The sequence below is a fragment of the Apis mellifera genome, linkage group LG12, assembly GCF_003254395.2.
Source record: "Apis mellifera strain DH4 linkage group LG12, Amel_HAv3.1, whole genome shotgun sequence".
NCBI classification, from domain to species: domain Eukaryota; kingdom Metazoa; phylum Arthropoda; class Insecta; order Hymenoptera; family Apidae; genus Apis; species Apis mellifera.
Window position 1 is genome coordinate 712,256 of NC_037649.1, and position 20,144 is coordinate 732,399.

Sequence of the window (20,144 nt, forward strand, 5' to 3'; positions counted from 1 at the left end):
TTTTCAGATGTAGAAATATAAAAAACAGGTTTAAATATATAAATAAATAAAATATATTGGAAATTTATTAAATTGAAAGAAGTAAAATTATTTTATGCATAAAACAATAATTGTAGTAATTTAGTAGTTTGGAAATTTTGAATTGAAAATTATATTAAATTGGAGGAAATAAAATTATTTTATGCATAAAGCAATAATTATAATAATATTGGAAGTTGAAAGAATTGAAAATTTGCCACTAGACCATACCGGATTTTCTTTCAGATATGGAAATATAAAAAACAGGCTTAAATATATAAATAAAATATATATTGGAAATTTGTTAAATTGAAGTAAAATTATTTTATGCATAAAGCAATAATTGTAATAAAATTTGCCACTAGACCATACTGGATTTTCTTTAAAATGTAGAAATATAAAGAACAGGCTTAAATATATAAATAAATAAAATATATTGGAAATTTATTAAATTGGAAGAAATAAAATTGTTTTATGCATAAAACAATATTGCAATAATATTGAAAGAAAATTTGCTACTAGATCATACTGGATTTTGTTTCAAATGTAGAAATATAAAGAACAGGCTTAAATATATAAATAAATAAAATATATATTGGAAATTTGTCAAATTGGAGAAAGTAAAATTATTTCATGCATAAAACAATAATTGTAGTAATTGGAAATTTATTAAATTGGAAATTATATTAAATTGGAGGAAGTAAAATTATTTTATGCATAAAATAATAATTTTCTTTCAAATGTAGAAATATAAGGAACAGACTTAAATATAAATAAATATATATTGGAAATTTGTCAAATTGGAGAAACTATTTTATAGGATAGATAATATAGATATAGAGATATAGATAAGACAATAATTGAAGTAATTGAAAATTTATTAAATTGGAAATTACATTAAATTGGAGGAAATAAAATTATTTTATGCATAAAACAATATTTGTAATAATATTAGAAATTGGAAAAATTGAAAATTTATCTCTAGATCATATTGGATTTTCCTAGAAGATAGATTTTCTTTTAGAAGATCTTTTAGAAGTATAAAGAAAAGACTCGATTAAATAAATGGATAAAATATACTGGAAATTTACTTAAAATGTAATTCCAATACTAATCGTTAATTGAGTAATAATTTTTCAACAATAATGTACATTATTGTATCCCATTTCGTTATATTATATAATATAAAAATGGGATCAGGAGTAAGGAGGAAAAAAAAAGTTTTTCTGGTCTCCGTGGAATAAAGAATAAAGGAATAAAGAAGGGAATTTGTAATAACGTTACTTGTTAAGGAATGAAATAGCAGATTCGAGTTGAAATACCTAGGACTGCGAGTACATACTTTGCGAATTTATTGGATCCCGGGATAAATTCACTTGCATTTCCTTGATATAATATAAAAGAGCAGGAGTATTATTTTCGCATAAAAATATCTATATGGATTTGACGAAATAATAGATTGATTAAAATTGATAGTTGGATTGGAACAATGGAACAGAATGGCTAAATACAGTTCGAATCGCACAGTGGTTAGCAACTCGTTATTGATTCATGATAACCTACTTAATGTTAATGTTTCTATCTCGGTTTCACCATCAACTTTCTTATTACGAAAACTTACTATAACGATAGTTTCAAAGTTGTTCCGAAGTCACGTTTTAAAACGAATTGATCGTCAGCTCATAGTCGGATGTTAAATATTTATGGAAGATTATTGAGCGAGGTTCAAATTTTTATGAAAAATATGGACACTTTATATATTTTACACTTTCTAAAATTTAGTGACAGATTTTCAAAAATTTAAATAATAAGGTGAACAGAAAAATTAAAAATCAATGAAAATATCCAAGAATTTATTTCACGTAAATTACAAGAAGAAAAAACTAGAGTTAAAACTTGTGAAACCCCTTCGATTAATTAGCATAATTAATCTTAAACCAACTGTCAATTACACTTACTTTAAACAAGAAGCATTATAGAATTATTTTTAAATCTTGAAAATATCTTTATTAATATCATTATTGGCAAATATTTTTACAAAAATAAATATAAATACTCGATATATCTATCGATTTACCTTAAAACTTTTTTTAAAATCGTATTAAAAATTTATTATCCATCCTTGTCGTTTACTTGAATCTTTCACTTTCCAAATTATCGCTAATACACCTTAGAAATTCTACTCCAAAATTAGGAAAACTTTATATCGCTGTAACTTCCAAGCTAATAATTCTCAGCCAACGACTGAAGGATGGTTGAAAGCATGCTCTTTAAAACGCACTTTTACTCGTCCCGATACGGGAAGAGAAAAAATTGCAAAATCTATAGAAGGTGATGAATGGTACAAATATACTGATAATGGATATACTGTTCATCCTATTCCTGGTCTTGGATAAAATAAATTTCTTAATAAAAGTATAATTAACGAAGGTGGAAGAAGTCAAAATCTAATATTATTTATTCGTGGAAATGCTAAAAATATCAGGAGAATCTAATATTAAAGAAATTTTGACTTGCGAGATATCGTCGTGCAAAGGAAAGAATAATTTTCGTTCATTCACCATCATCCATCTTCTTTCGCTTTCTCTGACCTTTCGCTCGTTTCACTAACCTATCCCACACTCTGACAGACTCCAGAATAATAAACAACTTACGATATCCAATAGAACTCGAGACAAATCAAAGAACCAATTTTTCAATGACAAAAATTTAAATTATATAATTTTTATTATAGCCAGGGAATCTGGTGTGAACCGATTTTAATTACAAGATATTTTTTAATTAATTCCAACGCAAGTAATTGTAATTCCATCTCCATTATTATTTCGATAATAAAAAGAAGGGAAAAAAGTTATGATCGTGGAAAAATTCCAACTCTTTTATCATCCGTTTTAATCCGTTTAACGGAGAAATCAATGTGCGATAACGCGAGAAACTATTTCAATCAGTTGGTAGGATGCCAATTACTAAATACCGGATACAGATTTTCGGAGAATAGTAGCGGGGGCTGCTTACTACTTTAGAATATAAAATCGATATCCAATAACACATTAACATCGCACGCACGCATCGCCGTTTTATTGAAAATAACTATGAAGCTATCTTGCATCTTGAATATCCAGCTCGCAAGTATTTCAATATCGCTCGTCCTTCAAGGTTACCGCCAGTATTTGCCAAATACATAACCGAACTTTCATTGCGGATGGATCTCTCCCAAAGATCCACACCCGAAGGACGCTCGACCGAAAGAGTCGAAGAAATTTCGTTTCTTCGATGAGATCGAAGAATCGACCGATACACAACAATTTCTTTATACGACGAAAATCGGTCGAGAAAATGAAATACAAGCACACAATTTGGAATTGATGATTAATTTTTCGATCGATTTTAACGAAGAATTTAAAAGAGAAATTGTTTCCTTCCAACTTTTTGAAATCCATTTCATCTTCAGAGAGAAAAAATACCCGTTTCGGGGGCCTCGTTAATTCGAGATTCGATTAATCGTTGCTCTTGGGGGGGAGTATTCAAAGGGATAGCGAAATCGGCCGCGTCGTGGTCCGATCGACCCTGCTGGTAATTCGATTTGCCGTGTCGTTAGTCCAGAATCCAAGAGACCGGTGCCAATTTCCATTTCAAAGCGCGCTCACCTGGCTCACGCTCGATTCCCCTACGCTCGAGCCGTGGAAAAAGGCGGTTTTCGAGGCCGAATGATCGGGATAACCGTGAAAATCGGCTCTTTCTCTTCTCACCGATAACCACTCGATTCTTGGAGAAGACGACGAGATAAGTTGCCTAGTAATTTAATATTTTTATTAGTGGAGATTTTGAAATTTATTTATATTTATACTTTTAATTATAATATATTTTTAAATTTTTCGTCGAGTGAAAACTTACTCATCGATCTTCAGACACTCGTGTTACATATGTATGGTTTAAGCATCTCGAGAAGTAGCGCTTGTCCAGGTCACGACCTTCTCTTTTGTTCGTTTTAGGGGGATGCTCGAGTGTCGTCCCGTTTCGTAGGTAGTTTAATCGTTCACGCCGTGGAAAGTAAAGCGACTGAGGATCATTCGTCATTCGACTCACGTACAACTTATCTTTATGGAACGAATTACGACCAATTTAAGTTCGTTGCACCTCGTAGACCTCGTTCTTGGAGGAAAGATCACTTGGAGGATCAAATTCTCGGAAAATTATAATTTCTAGTTATTATTTACGCTGAATCGACGAGGAAATTATTAAATTAAGTATTTTATTATTTTTATCAATACTAAACTCTCTATCAAAATTGAATTGTTAAGTCGTGATATTACTATTGTTAGTTAAAATTCAAAGTGGATTTAAAGTGTTTGAAGGATCGACAAGAGAGAAGCGAACGAATTTACGTGGTCTAAAAACTATTACGCATTAATCAAAGTCACTTTTATAGCCTGTTATCGTACATCTTCCGGTTTTACCGAAAGCCTCTCCTTCAAATAGAAATGTCTCAGAGATTACCCATAAATCCTTGCATTTAAATAAGATTGTCCCTCCAATCGAGAATCTAAACACTCCATTATCAAATTTTCATCCTTCGTGTCTATAATTTATTACGTAGATTTTCTCGCACGATTTCGTTGAAAGAACTTTTCAAATATTATCTTCTCGTCGACGACTCGTCACCTTATTTTATCGAGATATTTTAATAAAATCCAGTCATGTTCGAGGAACAGCTGCGAGTGTTTCTCGAAAACATTTCCTGCTTCTGAGATTACAAATTGTTTCAATAAAGTGTTCACCCAACCGAAATTTGGCTCGCTCGGTAATCTACAATGTTTTTACAGCTTACAGCTGGGCCACAATCGTTCGCACGAGCAACCATTGCAAGTTGCTTATCTGTTCTCGTTTAAATGCACTTTGGGATTACTTATTATTATTATTATTATAGTAGAAAGAACAGAGAGATTCGATTCATTCTCATTTATTAGATTCTAGTCACTTAAGAAAAATTCAGATTTCAGTGAAATTTTGTGTGCATATAAAGGATAATCAATCGTGTAATTCTTTTTTTTTTTTTTTGGAAGGAATTATTATATCAATATTTTTATTCAATTTTATTATATTTTATTATATATTATATATTTACTATATTATTTTATTATATTTTTATATCAATATTTTCTTCAACATTGTTACACAAAAATCTGAATAATTTTCTCCTCGAAGAAATATTAAAAGTTTAAAATATTTCAGATCTCGCCTCCTGAAAAAATAATCGATCTTCGGTCAAAACACTTTGCGATCCTCTCGATAATTATAAGATCCAAAAATTCGTCGTTTGCTTTCTCTTCCATATTTTCTTTCTATCAAAAAAAAAAAATTGAGATCCTCGTCCTTTGATCATCGCCGTGATTTTTCATTAATCCCGCACAGTCAGCCGCAGAAGTTTCCCCCCCGCTGTTTCGTTACGAACCCGCGCGGTAACTTGCTTGTTCCTTGTGTCTGTCGAACGACGTTTTTTCCATTTCGAGAGAAATTCTTTCGAGCTCGTTTCCTGGACCAACGGAAAACGAGGGAAGAGGAGGGAAAAAAAAAGAAGAAATGAGAAGAGCGTAGGTAAAAAAGGAGGAAAGGAACGAGTGAAATTAATTGTTGCGATCGATCCGCCGATAATTAGGTCGTGGGATCGGCGATAAATCGACGAAACGTTGTCGGGGAAAGAGTTTGACAGTGATTGCGCCTGTATTTTCCATTCCATAAATTTTTGGATAACAAATCCCATTCTCGAAAGTTTGAAGAAATTTCAAAGAAGAAGCTAGAATTTTTATTATTATAAAAATGTTTATTATTCTATAAACAAGTTGATTGAACAGAGGGAAATATTTGAGGGGAACGCGTAATTACATTTTAGAGTAATAGAGCGAGTGTTTGAACAAAATGAATTCAAGACGCATAATTTCTTTCTTTCTTCTTCCTCTATTTTCTATTTTATTTCGTTCAAATCCCCCAGCTCTCTTACTCGCATCGTAGGAACTGGCTATTTACATTTAAGAAGTTGGAATTCTCGTTGATAGCCCCGTGCCATGGAACGCCAGCTTATTAGACTGCGACTTTCCAACTTTATCTTGCACGTTCCCCGAAAGTGCTTTATGAATTTACGAGCTGCGCAACCGTCTCTCGTGAAAGACGCACGCGAAATTTTACCGTCCAAGAATACGCTTCAGGATTTATCCAATACATATATACACGTATATATATGTATATATCCAATATATATATACACGTTTCATTTAAATTAATAATTCAGATTTCAATCGAATTTATTCTCTGAACACAAAACTAATGGAAAATTTCAACCCTAAAAAAAAAAGGAAGAAGAGAAGAAAATATTTTCCTTGTACGAAATCACGAATAATATAATCGTGAAGAAATTTTAAAATAAACATCGTATATTTTTTCTCTCTCGGCGTAAAGAAACAAAATTAACGATTCGCAACATTGGACGAGAAAAAGTGTGGGTAAATTTATTTACACGAGCGATCAAATAACCGGACGAAAGCTCTCTCTCTTTCTCTCCCCCGTGGATACAGCCGCGGCAGTGCACGGCAGACTGCAGGTCGCGGGTGTACGTACGCCCCCGCACACGCAGACAGGGGTGAGTGTATCGAGTGCAAGGGGTGAACGCCCCGAGGTGACCGCGTCCCGCACCCTCCAACCTGCGCCACTTCTCAGAGTCTCTCGCTACTTCGGAAATTGGGGCTCGGTTCCACCCTCCCCGTGCCTCCCTCCCCGCCCCAGACGACCGCCCACGCGTCTTCCAACCGGTTAAACGTCCGCCGTTTATCACAACACGGCCGCTCCATTGTTGCGTATTTTTTTTTTTTTCTCTCCTATCGATTTTAATCTTCTACGAGTTTTTTCTAGAATTGGATTTTGGAATATTTTAATTTTCCAAGTCTCTGAACTTTTTTTTACAATTCAAACTTTTTGAATTTCTACCTCGTCGGATTTCGCGGAAATCCAATTTTCGGCAGAGCATATATCTCGTGTTTTTCGTATAAACTTTCCATTATAGAAAGTTCGTCAAACTTTCGATTACTACCGGTTTTCTCGGATTCCCGATTCCGAAGTTTTGATTGGCTATATCTCAAATTTATCAAATTTTCCACCACTTGTCAGATTTAATATCAGGTATTTCAAGGTATTCCTTTGAATGAATTTCTCATCCTCTCTCATCCGAGAATTTTTCTTCGCGAACGTCACTATCCGCTTATCGGTTGTTCAATTGTTTTTTCGATTCTCGATGATCTTTGGATCAAGGTTCATCCGTTGAGTTTCAAGAAATGAAATATCATCGAATGTTATCGAGTATTTACGTTGTAACCGTCCTTTCCTTCGACGCTTGAATTAATGAACAAAGCTCTTTTCCGTCTTCGTAATTTATTCATTTATGAGAGATCCTCCCAGATTCTTCAGAATTTTCAATAACGAAGAAGGAAAAGAAAATTAATCGGATATTTCAAGATATATTTCCTTATATATTTTTGAAAAAAATAAAAGATAAGATTTTTCTCTTCCCAGTAAGCTGCAATATAATAATCGTTCGCGATATCGAATAAATATTTTTCCTCCGATCTTAATTAATTCACTCTTTGCTCAACTTGAATATTGCATAGTTGAATAATCGTCTTTTGTTTATCGAGAATTTTTCCAACGCGATAATAATTCCTCGAACTCTCGTTACAATCCCTGGGCAAACGTAAGTCCAACGACAGCAAAATACGAAACTGTGTGTGTGTGAACTTGCTAGGAAAGTTGGATCGTCAGAACCGGAAGCACGGCGTTTAGACACTTGGAAACTTCTTCTCTTGGAAAGGATACAGTCGTTCACAAAAGTTTCTCGCCATTTTCAATCTTACGTTTTACATCGACGAAAAAAAGAAACTCCATATCGATTATTCCATGTATATTTATAAGACGATTCTAAGAAATTCTAAACTCTTTCAAAGTTGTGCAAATTTAATTTTTTTCCAAGACTTTTATTATTTTGTAAATATTGTGATAAAAATACATTGAAAGAGATAAAAAAATCACGTCGATAAATCGAATATGATCGTAGTGAAACGCCTTAAACTTCAACTTTGAAACACGAGAGAAAGAGAGAGAGAGAGAGCTCTGTCGATTCCACGTTTGACATTCGAATGAACGAATTGCGAGATTAGAGAAGGGAAAGTCCCCTCCCACGTTGACCGTGACAGCGTTCCTTTAACAAAAGCTGGCTTAAAGAGACGCCACACACGAATTACCGCGCCATTGTTCGCGTCATCCGCATCGTTCTCAAATGAACCGAGCAATTTCCAATTAACCAGATCCGTACTTTGCTCCTTTCGAAACACCGATCAACACCGTTTCGCATCGATAATCCTTAAAAAAAACCGATTGGAAACTAATAATTCTGGCTTTTATCTCGATATAGGAAAAAAGAAAAAAGGAAAAGTTGGATCATTTTTATTCCTGCATCCTAGAAAATATGAATTTATCCTTTCCCTCTATATTTTAGAAATTCAAGTTATCGTTATCGATAAGATTTATCTTTTTTTTTTTTCTTTACAGTTTTATCTTTGACAAGGTTAGGTTAAGTTAGGTTAGGTTAGGTATTCTTTCTGAATTTATCGTTATTATTATCAGGTAAATTTCCGCGATAAGGAGATCGGTTTCTGAAAATTAAGAAAATTAAATAATGTAATAATTAAGTTGAATAATAAAAGATCCAACGAGAAGAAGAAGGGGATGTGTAAGTGGAGAGTGTAAAATTTATCTTGGGAGAGAGGGAAGCGAGTTGGTGTGAGCGAGGAGAAAAAGATCGATTAATTTTTTTTCAATCTCGATGATTAAAATCATCGTGGCTTGCCTCTACGACGGAACAAAAGCGCAAAAGTGTGTGTTTATTGGGAGTCGCTGATTCGATAAATCTAAAAGGTAGACCTTTGTGATGGTTCTCGTGTTCTTAAGCTTCTCGTTTTCCACCTTTTGTTCCCTCGAGTAGTGTTTCGACGTTAAATGTGAGATATTGAGTCTGATGCATTGTTCGAAGGTATTTCGAGTAATTATCAGGTACCACTTCAGTTTATAAGTATTCAGATATATGTCGAATCTCGTACGAAACGTGATAATTGACCTAGATTTTCGCTCGGCTTATCGGAATTTTGTATTCACGCGAGATAACGATTCGAAACACACGATTGAAAAATTGTTGCGAAAATTATTTATTCCGCTGACGGAGCAAATCGGTGAAATTCAGGAATTCACGAATCTCAAAATTTTTCCTGGAATAATCACGATTAACGAAAACAAAAATTAAAATTAAGATTAAAATTCGAAACACTTGATCGAATTTTAAAAAAAAAACATTATTTCTTAATGTCAAAGTTAACTCGTTACTTTTTTTTTCGAATGATAAATCCCTTTTTCACATCAACCAACTTCAATACAGTATCGAACGAGGGCACCTTTGTCGCGGAACGAGTTACAACTCGGTTTTTAAATCTAATCGAACGGAAATTTTACCTTGGCTTCAAGGGAGGTGTGAAGGGTCATTTGAGAAAGGGAAGAATCGAGGCTGGGGGAGAGAAAGAAATTTCCAAGGTTGAAAACCGTCGACGAATCTTACACGTTACGTATCTAATGAAAATTCTTAAGAATCGTTGAATTGGTTTACAAAAGTATCTTTGCCAAATTAACATTATTTCCATCATTGTGACGCGTAATATTTATCCAGCCGCGAGATATGAGATTATAAAAATTCGAGGAATTAAATTTTTCACGTTGTTGTATTTATTTTAAATTTTATTCCGTTCGTGGAGCAGACGATAAGTATAAATTTTGAAACGCGATTGATAAGAGAGATGTTGGAAGAGGAAACACTGTTTCTCGTATATTATTCCCCAATCATGGCCGCAATTAAAGCGAAAGCCTTTTCCACCGGATGGTGGAGCAGCGGCTCGCTCAGTCAGAATCCCGTGATAAATCATCGACCCTGACACATATTCACGGGAATATATGCCAGTGCGCACGGTCATGGATTCGTTCGAACAGGTTCGCGGACTCTCCTCCTCCTCCTCCCTTGTTATCTTATATTTATCGGGCATTTCAAACGAAACGAATTTATTCTTACTTGCTTAAATAAACCAATTGTTTCTATTTTATTTAATTCTTTTTTAATCAATCATTTCACTCGGAAGCAACTTTGAAAATATTATTTGAGAATTTTTACCAAAATTTTGTTAATTACTCGAATGCCAATTAAAATAACACGCGTAAAGAAAATATATAAATATCAAATTCGAAGATATGTGATATTCCTTTTGCAAAAACATCGAATAAATATGGTTTTTATCTTTCTTTCGATTCAAGAAATCGCAAAGTATAATAAGCATACTTTTTCGAAACGACACCCTGTATATAAATTCATACGCGCTTGAATATATATTCAGTTGTGCCATTGTTGCAACATCTCCAACGCGTCACGTGTTACGCTTAATTACACGCGTTTAATTCATGCTCGAAGGAGCGCCGTTAAGTTTTCGTCTCTGGCTGCGGTAACGGCCGATGCCGCCGCGTGTTCCAACGTGATTGCACGATTCCACTCTGGAAACTGTTGTCTGGAAATACGTACGCGTCGAGAACAGGAAGGAACGTTTACTAGCACAGCCGCTGGTCCTGGCAGGTTCCCCTCTACACCGGCGGGCTGATTTATCTTTGACCTTCGCCACTGGAAGGCTGTTGTCGAACGTGAGGAATCGGGAATTGAGGGGCTTAGTCGAAGAACAGGGTCACAGCCAGTTTTTGGTTTTTACCGTTAATGCGGTTCCGCTATGGTTTCCACGATTTTCTATGATTTCGTGTACGAACAATCGTATTGGAATTGACGAATAGGGTATATATAAACCAAGCTTTTGTTCAGAGTTTTATATATAGGTTATTAGATTCTTTTTTTTTTAGGAGGAAAATCGATAGATATTGAAATCAGTTTGATGATTATTTTCGAAATTCCAAAGAAAGGAAAAAAAGGAAGAATGAAAGTCGAAATTAATTTCGTCAAGGTTGAGAAACTAAAGTGTTAAATGGAAAATTAAACGAATGTATTTCTCTGCTACGATCCAATCGTAGCACGCGTTCCTCCGAATACATATTTCACACGAGCAACTCGTTATGCGAATATATCATTGAATTTATCTCTATATATCCTTTTAACCTGAATTTTTTCTTTTTTTTTTTTTTTTTAGAGAACTTCGTTAAAAAAGAAGTTCACCTTGAAAGCTCGGATATTACCAACTCTTCAAAGGAATAAAACAAAATCCAGTATTTCCAGTATTGCTGGATGAAAAGAAATCCTGTGCGCTTTTTCAATCTCTTGGTGAACATCTCGATAGATTTACGCGAATAATATTGTATACAAAGTGATTTATTGCAAATAATCGATAACTCTCACAGAAGACTATAAAAATTCCTCCCGTTTCAACAAATATCACGATCGAATTTTTAGCCGCAACAAGATTCGAACGTGACGAGGAAGAATTGCCGTTTTTTAATCCATCGATAAAAATCGTATATTACGAAGATGTGTTTCTTCAGGTGAAACCGTCACAGCCGTGTGCGCAGCTGGCAATGAAAACACACGTGTGTGCGTGTGTGCGTTGAGTATACACGATCGAGTAATTGAAATATTGTTAGCCGCACAATGGATCTTGCTAGTCGATGATGAATAAATTAGACTTGCGGGTTTTATTATTATTCTCGAATTGTGCCTCTTTCAATTAATATTTTTCTTTTTTTTTTTTGCGTTTCTTTTAAATTATAACGAATCGTTATTACATCTTTCGAAACGAGAAAAATATTTCCCGAAGCAGCACGATTCATTTTTATCAGTTGATTAGGGGAGGAGAAGGAATAAGTTTCATAATTTTCCATACATTTTTTATAAAAATCTTCAATTTCCATATCCCATAGTATTTATAATTACTTTTCCTTGTAAACAATCATTCGAGCACAGCTCTCAATCAAATAGAATGATTTTCGAGCAGACAAAATACAAATACAAACATCAAAAACACCGTATTCATTGATTTTTATTACAAAAAGTGATAATGATTAAAGAATAGTAGATAATTCGAGAAGGAGAAGGAATATTATGTCCCTATAGAAATAAGAAATAAAAATCTTCAATTTCCATATCCCATGTAATTACTTTCCCCTGTAAACAATCATTCGAGCAGACAAAATATACAAACATCAAAAACACCGTAAATATTTCCTGAAGCAGCACAATTCATTGATTTTTACAAAAAGCAATAATGATTAAAGAATAAAAAATTCAGAAGAAAAAGGAATAAGTTCTCACAATTTTCCATATATTTTTATGTCCCTATAAGAAATAAAAATCTTCAATTTCCATATCCCATAGTATTATATATTTCATTGATTTTTATTACAAAAAGTGATAATGATTGAAGAATAATAAGTAATTCGGGAAGGAAAAGGAATATTATGTCCCTATAAAAAATAAAAATTTTCAATTTTCATATCCCATACTATAATTACTTTCCTCTGTGAACAATCATTTGAGCACAGCTCTCAATCAAACAGAATGATTCTCGAGCTTAAAATATACAAATATCAAAAACACCGTAAATATTTCCTAAAGCAGCACAATTCGTTGATTTTTATTCATTGATCACAAAAAGTGATAATGATTAAAGAATAATTCAGAAAGAGAAGGAATAAGTTCTCACAATTTTCCATGCATTTTTATGTCCCTATAAGAAATAAAAATCTTCAATTTCTCCATATCCCATATTATATTATATATTTTATTGATTTTTATCACAAAAAGTGATAATGATTAAAGAATAGTAGGTAATTCGAAGAAGGAGAGGAAATAAGTTCTCACAATTTTCTATACATTTTTATGTCCCTATAGTATAATTACTTTTCCCTGTAAACAATCATTCGAGCACAGCTCTCAATCTAACAGAATGATTCTCGAGCCTAAAATATACAAATATCAAAAACACATATTCATTGATTTTTATTACAAAAAGTGATAATAATTAAAGAATAGTAGATAATTCGGGAAGAAGAAGGAATATTATTTCCCTATAAGAAATAAAAATTTTCAATTTCCATATTCCATATTATTATATATTTCATTGATTTTTATCACAAAAAGTGATAATGATTAAAGAATAGTAGGTAATTCGAAGAAAGAGAGGGAATAAGTTCTCACAATTTTCCATACATTTTTATGTCTCTATAATATAATTACTTTCCCTTGTAAACAATCATTCGAGCACAGCTCTCAATCTAACAGAATGATTCTCGAGCCTAAAATATATAAATATCAAAAACACGTATTCATTGATTTTTATCACAAAAAGTGATAATAATTAAAGAATAGTAGGTAATTGGAGAAGGAGAAGGAATAAATTCTCACAATTTTCCATACATTTTTATGTCCCTACAAGAGATAAAAATCTTCAATTTCCATATCCCATGGAGCAGACAAAACATACAAATATGATAAACACCGTAAAATAACACGAACGAGAAAGAGAAGCAATTCTGACCATCCGTTTCTCTCCATCCCCCCAAGTATAATCATACGAATTATACTACCTCAACGGCCAAATAAAAGCCGGCAGTAGTCTCTCGAGCAAGAGAAACACGATAGCTAGTTAATTAACCACCGCTCCCTCTGTCTCTGGAAAAGCTGGTTTCTCCTGCGAAACTCGGCCTGGAGGAGGAGCGAGCCGCTCGATTATCCATTATGCATTATTCGACGCACCACCACCGCCACCGCCACCACCGCCACCGCCACCACCGCCGCCGCGTGGTGCAATATTCTTCGTCGGCCGCGAAAACGAGCCAGGAGAGGAGGGGAGGGGCGGCCACGGTGTGTTGATTTAACCTTGACACGAGTCGCGCCAAAAATCAAGCAGCACGGAGCGTGGATCGTTAAAAGGCGGGGCGGCGGAATGGGGTGGCGGGATGGGGAGGGATTCGAAACGGAATTCGTGCGGGATAAAAATTCTTTGCGGCAGGTGCGCGCCGCGCTGCGCAAACGGGATCGATCGATTAAATTAATTGTCCCCGTTTGTTTCGGGGGGTGGTCTCGAGAGAAGATGATCATTTTTGGATTAAATCGCATCGACTTTATAATAGTATAATTTTTAAGTGCAATTTCCAGGACTCTAGAATTTTTTAGAATTTCATTCAATGGTCTCTATTTTGATTAGCCATTTGAATTTGATAGTTTTAGAAACCGTGGAAACTTTCTTTCCAATCTAATATTTGGATAGCTTTTATTTAAAAATACATATACATTTATTAATTTTAACAAATACAAGTTCTTCTTTTTAATTATCACAGGGAATTTTATTCCAAGTCATAGAAATGTATTGGATATGTATTTAAAAATACATATACATTTATTAATTTTAACAAATAAAAAAGTTCTTCTTTTTAATTATCACAGGGAATTTTATTCCAAGTATCATAGAAATGTATTGGATATAATACCTGCACGTAGTTTTTATTTATACGCAAACACTTTTACCAAACTTTTTCGGTTCGTTATTTCGTATCCGGTTGAAACCCTCGATTCTTGTAATTCATTCCAGTTACACGACTTTTGCAACAGAATCATTCTAATAAGAATATACCAAGAAAACTTTCATATTATTCCGCGTACTTCAGAAAGATGCTATTCTTCTTCTCACGAATATACTCGAAGGGATATAGTTCCAAACTTGTTTATTCAATTTCTATTCAATTTCAGAATTGAATAGAATTGTAATCGTTTACTCGTCTACGTATCAGAACAACGGAGGAGAAGGATTGGGTGCGTGCGTGCGCCTCTACCTCGGCCGGTAGAATTTCAAGAGTTGCGCGGCGCATCGATGGTAGCCTGACCCGAGCCGGGACCCGTACAACCTGTGTGTTTGTGTCAAGGCGAGAAGAGGGGCCAACACTCCCGGCTGACCCACATCGGCCGATCACCAACTCCTGCCCTCCGTCGTGCTTCCACCCCGCCTGGACTCCTCTTCTCTTCGAACACCAGCACTCCTCTCCACGTTTTTTAAGGCTCGATTAAAATCCTGACTTTTCACGTCTCGAGGATTGTATCGTTGCACATGGAACGAGGTTTGTTCGAGTTCGTTCGAATAAACCTGTCTAATCTGTCTAATTCCGTCGAACGTAACATCACGTTCCGCAAACATTATCTTCGAAAGCTTCCTCGCCTAGCTATTAACCTTCGTTTCTTTTAATCAAACTCTGCTGCACAAATTCGAAATAATAATAATTTCGATAAATTCCAAAAAATATCGGAATAAATAATAATAAGAGTTACAGAAATACTTGTTGTGTATGATTTTGTAATGATTGAGAAAACGATGAGGATTTCGACGAAAATCGAGAAATGGGGGTTCGTTCGATGAAGCTTTTCCGTGGGATACGGCAGAGGGCCGTGCGTCGACAGACCGTGGACACGGGTGTGTTGGCACCGTTTCCACAGGTGTATTAACTGGGTCAGCGTTCCAGTTGTCGGGGGTGGTCGTGGCTGGGGCGGCGTGGTCACCAGGACGAGTTCACCTGAGGACTGTGCCGCTACGTATATAACGCTTTTCGATCGAACGAAACATCTTCTCCGCTATTATTCCGACGTAAAAGAAAGTCGAATTTTCTCTTGCGTAGCGAGCATTTCGAAAAATGGAGTTTTTTAAAAGGTGTCGCAAAATTAACGCAAGATTTGAATTAAATATAAAAGAGAGTTTTTAAAATATTATTTTTAAAATATACTAACCCTAAACTCTCAGCTGTCAAACTCAAATCTTAATTTTGGGACACCCTTTATTTCTTTGTATTATGTTTCTTTCCCTCTCCCAGTTATTTTTCTCGTCACCAACCCCCTCGAAAATATATTTCTAAGGCCATTGAAAAACAGCCTCTCGTGTAATTAAAAAAAAAAAAAAGGGAAGGAAAAAACGACCTCTGTGTATCTCGAATCTCCATTAAACCGGGATTAATTAAATTATCCGCGGGGAGGAAATTACGTATTATTTCCATCCAGGATGACACGTCTCAGCTGCCTCGTCAGAGATGCCTTCTTCTCTTGGAGGAGAAGGGGTTGTTGAGGGAGGGAAGAGGAGAAGAGGTTCTTGAATTCTGGCGGGCAGGTGAGCCACGATGAACCAAGTAAAACATGGCAGACGGAGGAGACATGGCCCAGTTCGGACTTGCCCCGTCCAAGGTCGTGCCTCGCGAAAAGATAATTACGTATTTAGGTCAGACAGACGGATATCTGCACGCCTCGGCCATGATACAGATAGCAGAGTAGGCTGAGAGCTCGGTGTCTCCGCGTCAATGTACAATGCATCGCTCGTCCGTTTAACTCTCTCTCAATTGTGAACGATTTATTACGTGCGCTTCATTCAATTTGGTCAATCGAGATATTTTGTTTTCGAATAAGGAAGAAAAATTTGTCGAACTAGGAAATTTTAAATCGTCCTTGGCCAACGATTTTCAGGTGAAAGTGATTGGGGAGACTCGTGTGAAAGGTAGACACGTAGTTTTTCTTCCAATGGATACATTAGCTTGATCAATGGATTGGAAAATATCTGTTTCTTTCTCGCTTGACTTTTATTATCCATCATATAATCGATTTCTGAAACGAATTGAATTTTCCTTTCCACTTTTAAATTAAAGTAATACAGTAAATAAAGGGATATTAATAAAATCGAAATTCTCATAGAATTCACTAAATGAAAAACTTTCGACCATTATCATTAATCTAAAAACTAAAAAAAATAAATTAATTTCAAATGAAATCATTGTCGATACTAATCGTATTGATCCTAAAATAGCATAATTACAATTAGAAATCCATCCAACAAATAATACTAACCCAAAACTAATAATATAAATAAAATTCTAAATTCTATAAAATATATTGACCTAAATCAAGGATATAAAATTCATATAACCACTGATAATATCAATAATTCACGATTTTCCTTGTAAAAAAGATACTCGAGCAAAATCATGATTTCCAGTAATCCACTTAATCATGGAATTCCAAAGCATTCGTTTATTCATTCCCTCAATTTTCCCCCTTTCTTTAAACTTTAAACCTTTATCTCTTCCCCAAAGAAGAGACAATAGTTGCAACGACGAAAAGGATTTTGATTTCGAGAACGTTGTGATAATCGTTAAGGTTCGAGTCAATTTCCTCCCAAAAGTCATCCTTTTCGAGGTTTCCCCGTGGAAAAGCTTTCTGGAAAATTTCATCGACACGTTTCGGACAAGTTGACGCGGAAATTTTCGGTGGAAACTTGAGCAGTTGGCCTGAGCTTGATTGCACCGTTCCGGCCGCCATTGTTCGGAAATTGGCGCGGAGCGCTTGGTCAAGGACGCGTATAAATCCTCTCGAGCCAGCACACTGAACGCCATCGATACACTAAATTTTCCTATTCGCTGACAACAGATGTTTCCGTGTCCGTTTGAACGCCACGATGAATTCTTTGATTATTTCCTCTTTTTTTTTTTTTTTTTATATTGGTAACAAGTTGACCTTACATATATCTATATATATATTTGAAGGGAACTGTGATTGATTTTTAAATGAAAAGAGAAAGATTGAATAAAAAAACATACGCAAAATTACGAATTCGTTCTTAATGAATTCTTTTTATCGAGAAATTATTTACCTTGGTTATTATTATATTTTTATCCAAGTATCGAAAATTAGAAACAATGAACAATTTGAGAGTGAAATCTGATACGTTGTCTTTCGTGTCGCGTGGAAAGAAATCCCCCTCCCCGTTTACCGTCGAAAGCAAACAGGAACTCTAGTTCCAGGGTCTTTACCCTCTTGCACGAACAACAGAGCAACCCAAGCACGCCTCGTGATCGATACCCTAAACGCTCCACTTCAATCTCTTTCTCGCTCGAACGTTACGTAACGATCTCGTTCTCCACTTCGACGTCCTCCCCCGTTTATTAAGAGTCATTATCAACCGACTAAAATTTCCCCGATTTATTCGACACTCCACACCCCTTAATAAAAAAAAGATAATTGGAAATATGTGAATAAAATATTCGCTGAAATTTGAAATTTAAGCTGTCTAATAAAAATCTCTTCGAGACCATTCGTTCGAACATCTTTCTGATATTAAAAAAGAAAAGTTTAAGAGAGTATCTGATAATCGAACGAGAAATTTGATGGTTTTAAATAAGACACAGAGAAAGGCAAAGGCAAAGAGCACAGGTTCGATCGGTCTACTTGCAGAGCCTGGTTTCCCACGTTACGTGAGAGCCTCGATTACATAACAAACCGATTAGCTTATAGCCGGGCAAAGACCGTCTGTAACGAGCAACCGACCCACCCCACTTTCGAATCCCCTTTGAAACGCCCCTGTTATCGGCACACCGGTGTCCGTGTATCGATCTACGCGCGATAGAGATAAAGGGAGGGAGGGAGAGACCTCGATACACACCTCGATATCGAAAGATCGATGGCATTTCCGTTTTGTGCATCCCTCGAGATCGCATACCTCTTCCTCCTCCTCCACCACCACCGTCAACCAGTTGCCATCGAAGGCAGCTCGAGGAGGGTAGGTAGAGGCCAGTGGGACACACACCACACCTGTACAGCGCCGGTATTCGGGTCATGCATCTCGGCCACTTAGACTAGGTCACTACCTCCCTCGTCCTGACTCATCCCCCTCTAACCCACTCTCTGTGTTATCCTCCTCCTTCTCCGTTCCTTTGTCCGCCTTGAAAATATTTTATTCCTCTCCTATCGAGATAAGGGATAAAGGGAGGCTCGACGAATGAAATCGATTGAAATTTGAAATTTCGTCGGATTTATTTTTCGTGTGGAATAATTTTCGATCGAGACGAAGTTTGAAAATTGGAATAGTTTGTCGAAAAATTAATTTCATGTTATTGGGATACGTTACTAAATGTCGATGTGGATTTTAATGTCACGGCAAAGAAAATTCGAGGAGGGATATATCCCGGAAATAAATGCCGTGTTATTTTCATCGGGACGAAAGGAGCTTTGTCCACGGTAATAATCGGCTTACAATTGCGAGCAGCGGTGGTCACGGAACACCGCATAATTTAGAATTTTCAAGATGACCTAATTAATAAACTTCCCGTCAATCTGCAATGATTGATCGTTCTTATGCAAGTTGTTTAGAACCGTGACGAACGTGTAATACGTTGCAATTAACGCTCGAGGTAATGAACGATACTGCAAATGTATCTTTTTCAAGTAGATTTCGTTCCCAATTAGGGAAAAATTCTGTCATTATTTATCTCTGCTATTTTTAATTTATATTAACTATACATTTTTTTCAACTCGTAAAAATTCTTGCAATTATTAGTTGATGGATCAAATATTTCAAATAAATTTATCAATTTCATTTTTTGATGTTTTTTTATCAATATTGAATTTATTAGTATAATAAATAAGTAAAAAATTACTAAATAGATAAATTATAAATCATTTTATTATTTGAGGAATTAAATCTCATTAAAAGTATTTAAAATATATACTATATTTGATTTAAAAGATCAACTCTTATAATTCAGACATCTAATGTTGATTTTGAAAAATAATTTATAAAAATTTATTTTAGTTTGACAAAAATCATAGATTTATACCACAAATTTCTGAACATTGACCAAAAAAGATTCCTGAACGTTTACTAATTAAATTTAATTGATCAATTCGTCCTAGGATGGAACTGTTCATGAATAACATCTGTTGTAATTAATCGTAATGGAATTTTTATTGGAATAATTATTCGATCGTCTGTTTCTAATAATCTGAAATTAATTTTTGGTAATAAATTTTACATTACACTGAAATTCCTTACAATTCCAAAATTGTAAACAGAATCTTTCCTTAAATGAGCAACAAATAATGAACCTATTTTCAAATCAATTTCAACATATCTCTCTCTCTCTAAATATCGCAGAAACGATATTAATCATCGTCAGAATGGAATTAAAAAAAATTCGCGAAAGAAAAAAGCAAAAAGAAAGAACAAAGAAAAAAAAGAGAGAGACACTTGATGTTT

General features: G+C 34.9%; 1 protein-coding gene and 1 long non-coding RNA gene across 3 annotated transcripts in view; one reads left to right on the top strand and one right to left on the bottom strand.

Annotated features, from left to right (window-relative positions):
- SIFR (SIFamide receptor) overlaps nt 1-20,144 on the top strand; it is a 75,692-nt gene that overhangs the window by 6,410 nt on the left and 49,138 nt on the right.
- LOC113219165 lies at nt 2,379-4,622 on the bottom strand. Its single transcript, XR_003305900.1, has 2 exons — nt 3,913-4,622; nt 2,379-3,810 (listed from the first exon to the last, which is right to left on the bottom strand). It is a non-coding gene; the product is annotated as an uncharacterized LOC113219165 (long non-coding RNA).